Below are 18,589 nucleotides of genomic sequence, written 5' to 3'. Positions count from 1 at the left end.
TCTTGAGTTTTGAAGATTCTTGGAATCCTAAGATAATGTGAAACTTAAGAGAGGGTCTTAAGTAGGACATCAATGAGTTAGAATCAACATTTTGATCATATGATAAAACATTTCTCGATAAGTCGAGAAGTTGTGTTTATACATGGAGTTTAGTGGGAGTTACGGAAATTTTAATTAGTCCGATATGTGGATGACATATTGATCATTAAGAATGATTTAAGACTTTTGGAGTATTACAATACATCTTGAATATCCGGATTTATGAAGATAAATCCACATGATATCAGCGTCAGTAAGAAGTCTTATGTTGATAAGATTCATGACTAGTTCAATTAAATTGAACATATTTGATTGATTCCATTTGCTTCATTTCGGATCAATTAAATAAGTAATGATGTATAACACTTCATATACTTTGAGTATGATGAACTGTTTTCAAAATCGAATTTAAGTAATCTTTACCTAGTATATAAAGATTACCCTTAAGTGCTTGCAGAAGCATAAGGAAGTAAAGCAAAGTGTTTATGATGCAATTTTGTGTAAGGGTGTTACACAAGTGACAATTGACAATTGAGATTGCGCATGGTTTCCGACAAAACCATAATCAAAACACATCAAGATGGTTAAGAGACCATTGCGGCTATGTTAATTAAGAAGTAGATTTTCTAGAATCGTTCTAGGCAATAAAGAACAATGAGAGATATTTATAACGGAAATTGAGTACACTTGCAATCATGAGATGTGCAAGAGGATGAGTCCCACACACTGTGAAACCAGTGGGAGCTATTATTAGGCTAAGAGGGCCTATGTCTTGATTGGATCTCGACACGTACTCAGAAAGTTTTATAATGCAAATGTATACATTACAAAGGAAAACGAGTATGTAGTAAGGTTGAGTAAGGTACAAGAAGTTGATAAAACCTACTAACCAAAGCCTTCTCAAAGGCTAAACATGATGAGTCATGTCATTTCAATTGAATTGAAATGAACAACTACGTACAAGATCAAATTAGATTATAGAACATGAATAGTAATCAGACATTGACTATTCATATGTGATAATCGCATTTGTCGTTCGAGTTTTACTTTAAAACTCTTTTATTATACTTTGTTACATCCAAACGGGTTGTGGAGACAATTGAACCCCGTTAAAGTGAACACGGATTAGCATTGTATTCGCCCATAGTCACTTGTATGAGTTGACATCTCGAAGTGACTAGAGTGTGATGCGATTGATGGCAAGTTCAAGTGCCATACAGTCAAGTGAGATGACTAGTCGATCACATAGGCAGACTGTTAGGAACACTTTGTCGGGCCTTATGACCGCTTATAGAGTTCTGGCAAATTTATATAGCCTGGTCGTGGCGAGAGCTACTATAGTATTCTAATGAGTCGATTCTTTTGACTAAAGACTATTCGCCTAAGATGGCACGATTTGATTAACTTTGATTTGTGTTACTACGACCTTCGTAAATGGGGTCAAATGGGCATATTTTGGGTTATGATGGCTGTGGCTAGTCGAAGGGAATAAGTGCGATAGGAATTGTCCACCCCCTTGTCAGGGTTAAAACAATATCTTAGGGCCACTCGAGGAGTAATGAGCTGGAAATGCGTGGCCACGCTCAGAAGGTATCCATGGTGGATAAATTCCGGTCAATCAGTTATTCTCCAGATCGAGGAAACCACTCTCGATATGATCACTTGCAAGTACGACCCGAAAGGCACCTTGCATTGAGTGGGAGATAGTAATAGGACAAGAGAATTGGTGACACACACTTGTCGAGGACAAGTGGGAGATTGTTGGGAAATGTGTCCTCAACAATAGTGCGATCACATGATTTAAATATCATTATTAAATCTCATTTCAAGAATACGGAAGGGATGATACATTACATATATAGTCAACTGGTCCACACATATCGGTAATGATTGGCTGGCTAGAGTTTGACATTACTGTCGTGCGACGGTGGTGATCAGTTGATCCCTTGAGGTCACACCTAAAGGACGATTCCCTTAATTGAAAAGGTTAATTAGTTGTATACCGATACAGATTAATTAATTCCTTAAAATTGAATAATTCGATTTGTGAGAGAGAATATTGATATCTTATTGTAATGGGATTAAATAAGATTTATTTTAGTAAATAAAATGCTTTATTACTAAAATTGTTTATTGTTTGAGAAACAATAAAGATAAGAATGAATGGTTGATTATAATTACAAGACATTGTGAATTATAATTATATGACCCATTTTATTTACGTGATCAAGTATCACTAGTCAATTTGTTGAAAGTAACTTAATTAATTCATAAAATGATATTTATGTGATAAATATGCATTAAATTAATTAATAACATGTATCATACTACATGTGACATATTGTGTGACAAATGACAATTGACAAAAATAAAATGGTAGTCCATTTTAAGTATATGGACCGAAAATGGAGGGTGTGTTAGTGGGTTTTGGTTGTTTTATTTTATTTGATAAAATAAACATAATGATGCCTACCTACTACTAGTCTTACACATCTTACACACCTACTATTTTTGAGAAGAGTAAAAGAAAAAGAAATGATGCCATTTTAGGCTCCTAAAACCGTGACACTCCCTCTCATTTGAGGAGAGTTGGTTCTTTTCTTTTTCTTACACTACCATTCAATTAACATGCAAAATGTTCATGAATATTCTCTCTTCTCTCTCCTTAATATTCATCAAAAAGATGAGTATTTGATTCAAATTGTTCATATAAATTACTAAGATTACTAGAAGTAGTATATGAGTATTAGTAATAGATTTTAAGGTAAACTACATTACAAACATCTAGTACATGTTTATTTGTGGGATTAAGGGATTGTCTTGGGTGCTACTAATTGGAGAATCTCTACTTTGGGATTTTGTATGTTCATCCATTATTGGAAAGCTCAAGAACAAGAGAGAAAGGTGATCTCTCTTGTGCCCATAAACCGAAAATCCATATGTAAGAATAATGCTTCTTCCTTATTTTGTTTTAAAGTTTGCATGCATAAGACCAATCTTTAATTTTATGACAAATTAAATTGTAACATATATGAGTATGTTAGTATGTATATAGATCTACATTTCCTTCAGTAGCTTCATCTGGACGTTCAACAAGTTGAGTACTAGTCTTTCTCCACCTACTTAGGAAGTCGGTGAAACCTTCTTTGTCATTTTGGGTAAGAACCTCTAAAGTGCTCATGGTGACTTGGATTTCAGCATTATCCGCGTATTGTTTGGCAAACTCAATTGTGGCATAATCCCAGGTAGCGATTTTCTTATGTTCTAGAGAATAGAACCATTGTTTTGGGATGGTATCAAGAGATGAAGGAAAGATCCTTTAGAACATCTCGGGTTTAATGCCTTTGATAGACATGTAATCTTTGAAAGCACGGATATGGTTCAAAGGGTTTTCATGCCCCTTGAATTTAGGGATATCTGTCATGTTGAAGTTGGTTGGCAACTTGGAACTCACGGCTTCGTATTTGTGATTATTTTCCCTATAAATGTCATCCCCTTTGAGATACATCAATTGTTCCTCCAAGTATTGGAGTCGTTTCTCAGCTGTAGTCATACCTATGGGAGGGTTTTCATCCCCGAAGTTATTCACAAATTCATCAGACACTTCACTTTCCCGAGGAGGCATCCTTGTTTCCACGGTATATATTCGGCCCTCGATTGTGTCAAGGCGATCGTACACTTGGTCTTGAGTGACTTGGAGACGAGCTAGCGCGGCTAGGATTTGATAATTACCATTCTGGAGTTGGTTGAAGCTCACGTCGCTTGTTTCAGGCATCTTGGAAACTGAATAAAAGATCGACGACGAATCAAAACACGATCGACCATTCTAGCACACTTACTCGAAAAGAAATGTTTTGACTCGTGAAGTGGGAGTGTGCCACTTGTGTCAAGTGAGTCTTGAGGAAATGACCAAATTTGAAAATGTTGGTCCTAGTCAACTTTAGTGTAGTTGTAGGAGTGGACTAGAAGTGAGGTTTTGAAATGGGTTTTGAGGCCCGAATTTTGACTCGACAATTGGACAGAGTTTCGACTGGTTTTGCGCTAATATTAGGCCTAAGTTTCGAAAACTTTACATTTTTTTAAAAAAGAATTTTAATTTTACAAAAATCGTCATGGTTTTGTTTAGAAACGGTGATCACATATGGTATAAACATTATACAAGCATTATAACGGGATGCTGAGTGCATTTAAAAGGATTTTGGTTTAAAGGGTGGGTTGCCATACCAAACAATCAAACCCGAGGTCTGTGGAGAGGCTTGTTGGAATATGTGTCCTCCGACAATAATGCGATCACAACTGTTGATCATGATGATCACATGTTTAAATCTCATTCTAAGAATACATGTGGGATGTAATATTTTAATGTCAACTGGTCCACACATATCGGTAATGATTGGCTGACTAGAGTTTGACATTTCTGTCGTGCGACGGTGGTGATCAGTTGATCCCCTTAGGTCATACCTATAGGAAATACTTTTAATTGATTATTTAATTAATCGTATGCCGATACGAGCTAATTAAACTGCTTAAAATTGACGGATGATTTTGTGAGTTAAGTTAACGTGTCTTATTGTAATTTGATTAAATGAGATACGGTCTAAGTAATCGAATTGTTTTATTACTTAGATAAAATTATTGTTTACGAAACAATTGAAATTGAATGAATAATTTATTATAAATACAAGATTTTTAATTTATAATTTGATAAATCATTTTGGTACAAGTGATTACGAATTACTAGTGGATTTTGTATATGACATATTTTATGAGTATGTTGATTTTTAATATGTTAAAAATACATTACAATTTCACATGTCAAGTAACATGTCACATATGTCACAATTGACATATGACAAAATAAAATGGACCTTCCATTTTATGATAAGTGTACCGAAATATTGGAGGGAATAAGGTTAATATTGTGTTTTGATTATGTTAAGTGGAAAACATGATGATTAACCTAAATGACTAGCCTTACATGCCTAGTCTCACCTTGAGAAGAACAAGGCCATGCATTGGCTTCCCTTGTCCCTCCTCCCACCGGTTTTCTAGAGCAAAGATAGAGGGTTTTTCCTCTATCATTTTTCATTCACAACTTCAACCAATTTTTCTAGTGTAAAAAAATATAATCTCTCCATAATTTATGAAAACTTAGAGAGATAAATACACACAAATCTCTCCTCTTGGCTGAAATTTTCAAGAGGAAATACACAATATTTTTGTGTCAATTTTATAGTAAGACTTATATTATTTCTAGTACAAAATAATATTAGTTATGAAGAGATTTCCTTGGGTATTCACATTTGGAAGAAGTTCTAATTTGGGCCTTTTGTTCATCCATTTTAAGGAAAGCTCAAGAACTAACAAATAGGTGAATTTGTTAGTGCCCATTAATCCGAAATCATATAGTAAGTGATGCGTGCATATTATATAGACTTTTACGGTCTCTTTTGGCACGCATTTCTATGTATTTGAGTGATATTATGTCACTTTATACCCCGAATAGGCTACTTTGTGCTTTTATTGCTATTTTGCAGATTTGTAGCGGAAACCAACCCTTTTGTGGCCTCGAGATAGTATCTCTGGAAGATGGACGGAAAAGAGGACGAAGGACTCATGCATGGGGAAGCGTGAAGACGAAAGTTAACCAAATTAAGCGAGTCAGAACTACTACGGAAGTTGAGAAGTCACTGAAGACCTCGATCGACCACATTTGGCTGTCGATCGAGAACACAGAGGAACACAAGCCCTCGATCGAACTGTCAAGCCCTCGATCGAGTTGCCATGTGCTCGATCGAGCTGCCCTGTGCTCGATCGAGAGCCTTAACCTCTCGATCGAGAGGTTCTCCTTTACGTGGGTTGTTAAAGCCCGTAGGTTAATAAAACTACTCGTGAGTTTTGATTATAAAAACAAAAAGACGAGTTACTAGGTTAATATCTTTTACCTATCATTCATTTTCCCATATACATTTTTACTGCGTTTACTGTTCACTGCTTTGAATTTTACGATCTAGGATTTGGTTGTTCTTTACGCCGGATTTGCTATTATAGTATAATTCTTTCCCATAATCTCTTCTCTTGTTTATGTTTTATATTTGCTCTTTTAGTTTCATTATTAATTTTGGCCCTAATCTCGTGATTGCTTTATACTATTGTCACATCATGTTTTCCGTTAGCATTTCGTTATTAGTTGTGTTAGTTAATATAATTAGCATGCGTAGCTAATTTCTTTATATGCCGGGATGAGGGAAATCGTGTTAGAAGCATGTTAGGACGACTACTAAGGTAGTTATGCGGTAGGAATCAGATCTAAGAAATTTATTTATAGATCGGTTAAATGAGTGCACGCAGGAGACCGTCTGTTTAGTTAACCCCCGACCTGGATCGAAAGATTGGAAGGGTAGACTTGCTTAGTTCTGATAATTGACTCCTATGAGGGCGAAAGTCAAGTAGGATGACCTTAGGGCGACTTTAGACCGAAAGGTATAGTCGGGTTTGAGACCGAAAGGAGATAACCTAGCCCTTCCTACTAATAAACTTGCCGACCTAGTTATTCCGATAGTGCGTAGAACACGGCGTACCGAAATCCTGGCATATCTCTCTTTATCTGATAGTTTATTTACATTTCTCCCTATTTTCTCTTATACCCTTATTTTCTCTTCCCCTTAAACTTTAGTAGTTAGAACATCAAATTCAAACCCCCAGTTGTGACCGACAGATTAGACTACAGTTAATAGAAAAACCTCCCTGTGGATTCGACCCGACTTCCCTAGCTATTTATAGTATAGGCTTGTTGGCATTTATTTTTGATGTAGAACGACACGCATCAAATTTTGGCGCAGTTGCCGGGGAGGCAATTTTCATTTTTATCTGTGTTGTTTATTTCTGTCTTGTCTTAAGGAATTTTATTTCCTTAAGGCTGTTCTTATTTATTTCCTTTTAGCTGTGTATGCGCAGGTCTCGTAGAGGTGAATTAGTTGAGGCTGATCCTGAACCCGAAAGATCCTTTTTACGCAGAAAGAGGGAGTTAGAAAGAGTTCGTCGGGAGGAAGTCTTGAGTACTTCTGACAGTTCGGTTATTGAGGAAACTTCTATTCGTGAGACTATTATTCCAGTCAAAATGCCTAATATCGCGAGTCATTTGGAGCCTACTGCTGACTATATTCCAAAGGGGTTCAAGTTGTGTACCGATGAGGACGGCAATACCTTTGACATTCGGCAATCCTACATCAATTTGGTCGAACGGAATTTGTATCGGGGGGTCCCGGGCGAGGATCCTAGAAAGCATATGGAAAGATTTGCTGATTACTGTTCATCCATCCCTACATCCAAGGGAGTGACCCAAGACAAGATAAAGGAAGTTCTCTTTCCTTTCTCTCTGACCGATAATGCGAGGGAATGGTTGACGGATTTGGATAGAGACGCAGCAGGTATCACGGATTGGACTACTTTAGCTCTAGCCTTCTATAAGAAGTATTTTCCTCCGCAGAGGACCAATGCATTGAGGGCCCAGATTACTAATTTCAAACATACGGGTTCTGAAAATCTGTTTGAAGCATGGTGCCGCTTTAAGAAAGCTGTGAGATCGGTACCTCATCATGGGTTCCAACAGTGGTTTTTGTGCAACCAATTTTATAATGGGTTGTATGATGATCATAAAGCCATTTTAGATGTTGCAAGCTAATGGCGATTCCAGTGAGGTTGATGATGATAAGGGCTGGAAGCTTATTGAGGAGATGGCTAATCACACTCGAGAATATGGGAATCCGCGGAGTGGTACACGGACGATATCTAATGTCGAATGTGAGGATATGGATGCTAAGTTCGAAAGGCTTAATGCTAGGTTTGACCAATTGGAGATGCAGGTCTCCAGGAGTCAACAAACGGTTCACATGCTAAAGAAAGACGATACGAATCTTTGTGAGAGATGCGGTGAGCTGGGGCACGTTGCTATTGACTGTTTTGCTGATAGGGAGCAAGTCTTTTCTTTCCAGCAGTACCGTCAAGGGTACAATTCGGGTTATGTCCATCCAAATCTGCGATGGTCGAGTTAAAATGTCCTTAATCCTACTCCTCCACCGCAGCAATAAGCTTATGTGCCACCGCATAAGCAAAATTATCAAAAGCCTCCGCAATTTCCAAATCCGCAGCAAGGAAATTCTTCATCTGGAGGAATTTCAGAAGTGGGAGAGCTGAAATCCATGATTCAAGCTCTCGCTACACAAGTGAGTAGGTCGGACCAAGCAACCAATGCTACTATCAAATTGCTTGAGTCCCAAATAGCTCAAGTCGCCGCAAATCAATCCACGAGGCAACCCGGACAGCTGCCTTCTCAATCTGAAAAGAGGAAAGAAACGCTGAACATGATAACATTGAGAAGCGGACTGACCTATTCTGATGTTGATACTGCTGGTACTGATGTTTCTGGCACGAATTCCAATGCTACTGCTGCTGACAGTATGACAGCTCTCGATCGAGAGGTTTATGTCCCTCGATCGAGAGGAAATAGAGAAATAGAGCTCGATCGAGAGGCCGTTATAACTCGATCAAGCACTGCTGTTGGTGAAGTCTCTCGATCGAGTAACAGTTGTGATCGATCGAGAGATTCTGATGATGAAAGTGGTTGATCGAGACCATTAAGCAAGCGTATGATTAATAACGCTTTGATTCGTGACACGCATAACGGAGCTCCTATTGAAGATGCTCCATATCCAGGGCACCTGAAGAGGGTCAAGAACACGGAGCCTGAGTTCGCGCGTTTCGGTGAACTTGTGCGAGGTTTGAACGTAAGTGTTCCGTTTATCGAGCTACTAAAAAAGGTACCTTCATATTTAAAATTTATGCGAGAAGTATTAATGTGTAAAAGGACCATAGATGATGTTGAGATAGTAGCTCTGACGGAGGGGTGTTCTGCACACCTCCAAAATAGGACCCCACCTAAGCTTGCTGACCCTGGAAGTTTTTCGATACCGTTTCACATTGGAGTTCAATTAATTGATAATGCGTTGTGTGATTTAGGAGCAAGTGTTAGCGTGTTACCCTTGTCTTTGGCCAAACGGTTAGGATTCACTAAATTCCATTGCACCAACATGACGGTCTAGATGGCTGATCGGACCTTGTCACGACCTTTAGGAGTGCTGCAAGATATTCCTGTGCAAATAGGAAGATTTCTTATTCCTGTCGATTTTGTCGTGTTAGACATACCCGAAGATAATCACACCCCAATTATTTTGGGAAGACCATTCTTGCACACTGTGCAAGCGGTTATAGATGTCATGATGCGCACTCTTACGTTTAATGTCGGTGGTGAGGAATTGGTTTTTGCTAAACCCGCTACTCATAGGGGTTCTATGCGTGTTTTGGAGTGTCATGCTATTCCCGCGGTTGGTGTTGTTACGCCACCCATGATTGAGTCGCCTTCCATCCCTGTTGTTGATGTTGAGCCCCCACGTGTTGTTACTCTACCTGCTACACTTACACCTCCGCCTCGGAATGAGAGCGATAAGGAGGACCGTGCTATTGTTGTTACTTGTACAGGACCTGGATGGGGAGCGTTGGCGCTTGACCAAGGCGAAACGAGTTCCAAAGTTGGAATGCGAGAGGACGATGGTGGCAATATGACACGCATTCTTGCGGAAGAAATTAAGTTGGGACATTCGTCGGAAAATGGTACTTACGTTTGGAGAAGAAAGTTGGAAGTTACCGCAGCTGAGGGTAACTCCGTTAGCCAGAGGCCTAGCAGAGGCGTGAAGGACTTAATCGAGCATTAGCCGGGTTTGCAACCCCGTGCAAATTGTAATAGACAATAGATTTTTGAATTTCATTTATTGTTTTTAAACTTCTTTATTTGCGTTAGACACTTAGACTATAGACAATTTTAGCGTAGAAGACAATTGTGGACTGTAGACAATTTTCTGGTAGTTTGGGATATTTTTACTGTCAATTTTGCAGGTACAGAAAGCCGCACTCAAAAGATAATACATTAAAATGCGTGCCAGCAGGAAAAGCTCTCGATCGAGAGGATTTTTGAAGAAAAAGAGCTCGATCGAGGGAGGAAGTTCTCGATCGAGTAAGAGAAAGATCAAGGGACAGCCACCTCTCGATCGAGAGGTATGAATTAACTCGATCGAGGGGATCTGAGAGCTAAAGCTCTCGATCGAGAGACTTGTATCTCGATCGAGAAGCTTAAACGGGTATATAAAGGGAGTTCTTTTCTCGATCGTCTTCTTTATTTTCTCGACCCTAATTCACTTCATTCCAGCGTTTCCAATTGCTTAATTCCCTTGCAAAATTGGTTTTTCTTGCCCAAAATCTTTCTACAATTATTTACCCATATAATTACCATCCCAAATTAATCAAAAGCCCTCTCCCAAACTCCATCTTTTTCAATAAATTTGAGTTTTTCGGGTTTTTAGGGTTTATCAATTCGAATTTTTCGAATTCGTGCTTTTTATTTCGATTAATTAAGCTTTTATGGGTATTCTAGCATCAAGTAATCTCTTCTCATTCAATTAATTGCAATCCCCATTCCCTTTTTGTGATTTAGGGTTTATGTGGTTGTTTAGGACGAATTTTCCAATTGAATTTGTAATTTAATTGTTTGTCTTGATGCTATTGTAGTTATGGATTCCAGTAAAGAAACCCCCGTCACTGAGACCGTACCTGAGACCGTTGTTAATGCTCAGACGGCTGCTTCTTCTGTTGGTGTTGTTACTCCGGTGGTTACCACCACTGTAGCTACGGCTGCTGCTTCTACCCCAGTGACGGAGGAACCCACAACCGCCACCGAGGTCACAAAAGCCAAGGCTGTGGGAAAGACACAAGCTGCTTCTGCCCCTACCAGGCCCTTTTCTATGCTGGATCGAGGAGTCACGCCTCGATTCCCGACGCCTGGTATGCTGCCACCCAGGCCGAGTCAGCAGGCTAGCCAGCTAGCCACTACTTCCAGCTCTTCTGGGGCTGCAGTTGCGAGAGAGGCCACTCTTACTCCTTTACCGGAGTTGCCCACGGTACGTTTCATTTCCACGGATCACCGGACTCGGTTATCCGCTTTACTTCGTTGCCCTCTCTCCTCCACCCGTTTCATTGCGCGGACTGACCTAGAGACCTTAGGAAATTATGAGGAGGTCTGTAGTTTGTTGAACGGGACGGGAATGTCGGGTCTGATTACCTTGTAGGAGGCTTCTATTCGTATCCCTACATACGAGTTTTTCAGCTCCTACTCTTTTGACACCGACTCTTATGCTTCTAACCACTCTATTCCATGCATTCACTTTCGACTCCGCAATGAGTCGCACCATTGGACTTTGGCCAGGTTTGGGGAGGTTCTAGGTCTAGTTAGTGACGGCCCCACCGAGCCGCCTAGGGATATCCTTCAGCCGCTCTGGGTTGCACTTTCTCACACTCCCTACCCCACGCGGAGAGGAGCCCACGTACACTTGCCTGCTCCCCGTTACTTCTTACGACTTATGGGAAAGACCATCTTTGGGCAACCTGAGCCCAATAACGTGACCAACACTGAGCTAGCGATTCTCGCGGGGTACCTCAACATTGACTACGGTACCCCGTTTGTTCTAAACATTGCTTATTTGGTAGCTCAGCATTGGAATGGAATTGGGAAGAAGGTCAAGACCTCTGTTGTCTTTGGCGGGCTAGTGACTAGGATTGCCCGCCATCTTTACCCCTCTGAGCCTGGACTTACCGCGCCTCATAAGCAGGCTTACCTTGACTTGGCTGCCATGGTTGACTTTGCCTGGTTCCCAAAGAAGAAGGGCGCGAGGACGTGGAAGATCTGTGGTTCCACGTCTGTTACCTTAACGTGCCCTACCCTACCCCCACTTTTACCGCTCCCGACTGCCGAGGGAGCGAGGCTACATCCCCCCACCTACCACCTTACATTCACCCCTGCATCCACCTCTTCCAAGAAGAGGAAGCGGGAGGCCGGTGCGACTTCTTGCTCTCAGGCTCAGACTCAAGCTGGACCGACGCCCACGTCCACGCCCTCACCTACCCCCACTCCTTCCGGATCGGCCCTGCCGGCCAATTTTGTTTGCCCTCCTGCTTTAAGGGCGCCCGAGGTCATGGACCAAGGGCGTCGTGATGCCTTGCTTCTGGATATGTGCAGGTACCTTTCCGAGATGAGACGGGATCAGACTCTTGCCTTATTCCCGATCTACGAGTTCCACACCCGAGCACGGCGACCGATTCCAGAGGGATGGCCGCATCCCTCCTTCTACCGATACCCAGAGGGTGGGTACCCTCCACTCCCTTCTGACTCAGAGGACGAGGTGGAGGAGACACCGGTAGCACGAGAGTTGCGGTTGCGGGCTGAGCAGGCGGCACAGCGAGCTGCCAGAGAGGAGGAGAGAGACCCCACATTCCGGCCAGGTAGAGAGGAGGTAGCTGGAGACGACGACTAGAGGTTCCCCTAGTTTGTTGCTGGTTTGGGGAAGCCGTCTTGTGAGTACCGTCTTCCTTTCTTTTTCATCTTTGTATTTATTTATTGTATTTTAGGAGCATGTATTAGGTTTGCGTACCCCATCTCCCATTTTGTCATTGTTAGTTAGCTGTGAAGACAATGAGGACATTGTCTGTTTTGGTTTGGGGAGGGTATATGCATCCTTTTGCGTCTGCATTTGCATTTTGTTTTGCATTCACGTTTACTGCTTTATGCTTTTGTTTTTCATACAAACATCAATAACAAAAAAAAAAAAAAAAAAACATCAAAAACATAAAAAAAAATATATAACATATCATGTTTACTTTTGCATATAGCAGAGTCGGATTGGAGTTCTTTAATGATGACTTTGCACTGCTAGTCGTTTACATTCCATTCCTTGCCTTTCATAACTGCTTTGTAAGAACAAGTGTGATTTCTCAAATTTTGTTGTTGAATTTACTACGGATTATTAGGCTTGACTCATTTATTTTTGGCAAACTACTTATATATTCTGAGATATAGAGCCATAACTGGTGACATTCATGACCAGTTTTCATAGGAATTGAGAGTAGTTACTCCCCACATCTCATTGTATCGTATGTATATGAGTTTTGATTTCTTTTTGCCTGCACGCATGGGTTTGTGGTCGGTATTACGTGTTTTGAGAACTATTGCATATTCCCCTTTCTCATTTTATCCCATGAGCTCCACATTAGCCAAATCTGCCAGTTGCCCTGAAACTACAACCTATATTTAGCCTACCCTTGCTGAGCTAGTTAGTAGTTTTGTGGAATATATTGTTATGTATCGGATTTTGGCTCGTATATCTTATTTTGGAGTATGTATTAATGAGAAAAGAAAAAAAAAGAAGAGAAAAGAAAAAAAAATCAGCCAAAGGAAAGAAAAAAAAAATCGTGTAAAAGAAAAGAAAAAAAAAAGAGAAAAAGAAAAAAATGGCTGAAAAATATTTTATACCTCTCGTGCTTATTTATACTTTACGAGGTACATTCATTATGGATTCTTGTGTTGTATATGCCAAATTATAAGGCATTGAGTTATTTCTATGATTGGAAGAGTGGGATGTATTTTATTATGGTCTTGGTTAGGTTTTAGCTCGGCTATTTTACCTTCACAATTCCATATTTGTTTTGCCCCTTCTTACCAATTGAGCCTCACATATCCATATTATGCAATTGTTCGGCACGTGATAGTCCTTGAACGGTGGTTTTGCGTGTGTACGGTGACTGAATCATTACTCATGTTAGTTAGCGTTACATGTTGTGTTGGTCGCAGTCTAGGTGAGAGTCTGCAATTTCTTCTTTCTCTGCACACATATTCTTACTTACCATTTCCTTTGCTGAGAGAAGAGTGAACCGGAAGAGTCCAAATTTATGAGTCTTGCAAGGTCGAACATCCAATGTAATTCCATGATATGCATAAATTTGTTCACTTGCTTTGAGCTTGGCAGTAGTTGATTTTGTGCATTAAAGCGGTTTGGCATTGACTAGTAGTTAGCTCTGAAAGTTACTCCTTTCCATTAGGTCCTTAGTTGCATTTAGTTTGCTTGGGGACAAGCAAAGGTTTGGTTTGGGGAAGTTTGATGCGTGCATATTATATAGACTTTTACGGTCTCTTTTGGCACGCATTTCTATGTATTTGAGTGATATTATGTCACTTTATACCCCGAATAGGCTACTTTGTGCTTTTATTGCTATTTTGCAGATTTGTAGCGGAAACCAACCCTTTTGTGGCCTCGAGATAGTATCTCTGGAAGATGGACGGAAAAGAGGACGAAGGACTCATGCATGGGGAAGCGTGAAGACGAAAGTTAACCAAATTAAGCGAGTCAGAACTACTACGGAAGCTGAGAAGTCACTGAAGACCTCGATCGACCACATTTGGCTGTCGATCGAGAACACAGAGGAACACAAGCCCTCGATCGAGCTGCCCTGTGCTCGATCGAACTGTCAAGCCCTCGATCGAGTTGCCCTGTGCTCGATCGAGCTGCCCTGTGCTCGATCGAGAGCCTTAACCTCTCGATCGAGAGGTTCTCCTTTACGTGGGCTGTTAAAGCCCGTAGGTTAATAAAACTACTCGTGAGTTTTGATTATAAAAACAAAAAGACGAGTTACTAGGTTAATATCTTTTACCTATCATTCATTTTCCCATATACATTTTTACTGCGTTTACTGTTCACTGCTTGGAATTTTACGATCTAGGATTTAGTTGTTCTTTACGCCGGATTTGCTATTATAGTATAATTCTTTCCCTTAATCTCTTCTCTTGTTTATGTTTTATATTTGCTCTTTTAGTTTCATTATTAATTTCGGCCCTAATCTCGTTATTGCTTTATACTATTGTCACATCTTGTTTTCCGTTAGCATTTCGTTATTAGTTGTGTTAGTTAATATAATTAGCATGCGTAGCTAATTTCTTTATATGCCGGGATGAGGGAAACCGTGTTAGAAGCATGTTAGGACGACTACTAAGGTAGTTATGCGGTAGGAATCAGATCTAAGCAATTTATTTGTAGATCGGTTAAATGAGTGCACGCAGGAGACCGTCTGTTTAGTTAACCCCCGACCTGGATCGAAAGATTGGAAGGGTAGACTTGCTTAGTTCTGAAAATTGACTCCTATGAGGGCGAAAGTCAAGTAGGATGACCTTAGGGCGACTTTAGACCGAAAGGTATAGTCGGGTTTGAGACCGAAAGGAGATAACCTAGCCATTCCTACTAATAAACTTGCCGACCTAGTTATTCCGATAGTGCGTAGAACACGGCGTACCGAAATCCTGGCATATCTCTCTTTATCTGATAGTTTATTTACATTTCTCCCTATTTTCTCTTATACCCTTATTTTCTCTTCCCCTTAAACTTTAGTAGTTAGAACATCAAATTCTAACCCCCAGTTGTGACCGACAGATTAGACTACAGTTAATAGAAAAACCTCCCTGTGGCTTCGACCCGACTTCCCTAGCTATTTATAGTATAGGCTTGTTGGCATTTATTTATGGTGTAGAACAACACGCATCAGTAAGATTGATGATTTCTTCTCTTATCTTATATATGTTTGCATGTATAAGATCTAGAATTTATTTTATGACTAAATAAATTTGAACATATATGAATATGTAAATTAATGAGATTAAATTTTTCCAACAAGCGGTGTGACACCCTCATTTATTGCGGAAAAGTAAACCCATAATTCTAGATAAAAACTGCATGGATATGTTTGTAATAGGTTCATTTGGGTAAAAACCTGTAATTTTAAAACCGAAAACGAAACCTGAACCTGTTATAAAAATATCCAAGTGGGAAGGTGTCAAACATGCAAGGTCTAAAGTAAATCCCATAAATAAAACATCGCTAAAGTCGCGAAACAAAGTTATACAACCCAAATATGAAAAAGGGAGACATATGTCCCTAAAAAGTATACGACAAAAAAAGTGTTTAAGGGTCACAATAAAATAAAGCCAATCTAGGTCCCAAGGTTACTTTGCTCGCTAGCTCGTCCATGTACCCCATATATGCATCACCTACTCCAATCGCATTTTATACAAATACGAAAGCCACAGTCAGTGGGGAGTAACTCCGAGTTCTCCCAGCCACGAAATGTCATAATTAATATAACATGTAAACATAAGAATATGAATATGAATAACACATAGCCTTAGCATATAGATGCTAGACAATCGTGCTTATCATGTGAACAACAATATAACAACACATAGTCCTAGCATGTGAATACTAGACCGACTCATACTACACTATCATGTGAATCACATAACATCCAGGAATCCAAACTCTATCAACCATAGCCGGCTTGCATCTCACCTTCTATGATTCATAGAATCATCAAACAAGAAAGGACAATATATCTAGAGACAGGCATAAGTTCTTAGTACAATCAATAGTTACTCTGTAACTCGAGTCTATACCACAAGGTAAGGTGAACACCCTAGCCCTAAACCTGCGCAGACCTAGCGACATGCGGAAAACTACCGAATCCAAGACCCATGATAACAACACATGAGTACCCCTAAGGAGTCCACCAAAGGGTTGGCTAGTACTTAAGCTGACTACATACTTCTAAGAGTACGTCAGGAAGTCATGCCCTAACTTGGATATAAACCCACCAAGCTAAGACACAAAGGCTATTAAGCGGTGAACATACACTCGTCAAAGACTATAATGGCCTATCTATGGTGAAGGCCGAAATACTCACCTAGGACCTAGTCCCAGCTTGAATACTTTAGCCCACACCACACAAGACAAGTAGGACACCCAATTAATCATAAGAGGGGCAAAGAGTCCAAACTTGCACATACAAATGATCATACACACCCTAGCATATGAAAGGCTACGCAAGAGCATATTCAGCTGACAATCCAACAATATCTCCAATATCAATAATAATCCAAATTCCAGCTAACCAACAGTACCATAATCCATGAGAACAAGCTAAAATGGCAAAGAGGCAACAAGACTCAAGCATAAGGCATCCAAAGCATCCAACAACCAACATGTGACATGATAATCACAAATATCAAGGCATCAACATAAAACATCCAATAACAACCAATCTCACCTCAAAGACAAACCCTCGACCCGAGTCCCGCGACGGGTCATCGGTCAAATCGAGGCTGACCGGTTTAACCTAGTTTGACCAAACTCGTTCGGTCAATCTGGCCCAGCTCAGAGTCTTGGCCTACTTTGGCCCAAATCACAAAATTCATCACAATATCATTCTCATGCCATTTCCAATTTTTATCATGTGAAAAACTATCAACATAAGGAAATATATTCCAACTTACAAAATATCCAATTCAATTAAATTCTCACATAATAATGATTACCCACATGCCAAAAATACCAAAATACATAAATACGCAAACAAAAGACCCAAAATATCAAACAATAGACCCAAGACCCGACCCACACAACGGGCCATGAACCGGGTCTGAACCGGCCTGAACCGCGCCCCTTCACGGGCTGTTTTGGGCGGTTTTTCCGCCCTTTCCCTTTTTCCTACCAAAATCCGTTTCAAGCTCAATTTAATACCGTCTCAAGCAACAATCAACAATACCCATTTCGTTTCAATACTCAAGTATATGAAATAACCACAAATTAGTAAACTTTAACAACACAAGTCATGTGAAAAACGAAACTAACACATTATCAATCACCAAAACACTTAACAAACAACAAACACAACATCTATGTGACATTAAATCGTCGAGTAACTCGGAATAGTTACCTTAAGCTAGCAAAGAGACAAGTAATAACTTGAGAAAGCTTCTAAAACCCAAAATTACTCTTCATCTTCAACCACATATGAGTCACCTAACTCATCTTCAAATTCTTCACCTATAAGAACAACAAAAACACAATTATTAAGCTTAAATTCGAAACCCTAAAAACATAAGACCCGAAACGAAATTGGGGGAAATGAAAATAAAGCTTACTAGTAGATGAGGATTGAAGAGAGGATTCCAAATATATAAGTTTTATGCAAATTGGTGGAGAAATGAAGGATTTATGGTGGTTTTAGGGATTGTAAAGAGGTTATTTTGAGAGGAATTTGGTGTTTGATGAAAGGAAGAGAGATAGTGAATTATGGAGGAAATGAAAATTGAAAGAGGAGGCAAAAAGGAAGGAGGTGGCCGGTCAAAATGGAGAGAATGAGGGTCAATTGTTTACGTTTTGGGTTTGCTTTGACGTTAATTAGAAATATTCGTCGAACGCGATTTCCGAGAATATTAAAGTTCTTAAACACGATTTTACTAAAAGATTAAGTATTCATACGCCCAATATCCAAACTCGTTTACCCAACGACCGTAAGAAATGGGAAAATCCCAATTTTACGACTTTTATCCGAAATATATTTTATCAAAGGAAAAGGTTTAAATATAGTTTAAATCACTTTTAAACATTTCTAAACTATCAAAAATAATTACATTTCTTCAAAATAAAATAAGATTATATTTTATCAAATAAATTTTATTTCAAATAAATTAATATTAAATTAAAATAGATTAAAATATTACTTTTAAAATATAATAAAGGTTTTCAAATTTACGGGGTGTTACAATCATCCCTCCTTTTAAGAA

Source organism: Silene latifolia, chromosome 9 (assembly GCF_048544455.1).
Source record: "Silene latifolia isolate original U9 population chromosome 9, ASM4854445v1, whole genome shotgun sequence".
In the NCBI taxonomy this organism is placed as follows: domain Eukaryota; kingdom Viridiplantae; phylum Streptophyta; class Magnoliopsida; order Caryophyllales; family Caryophyllaceae; genus Silene; species Silene latifolia.
Note: the sequence above shows the minus strand (reverse complement) of the source record.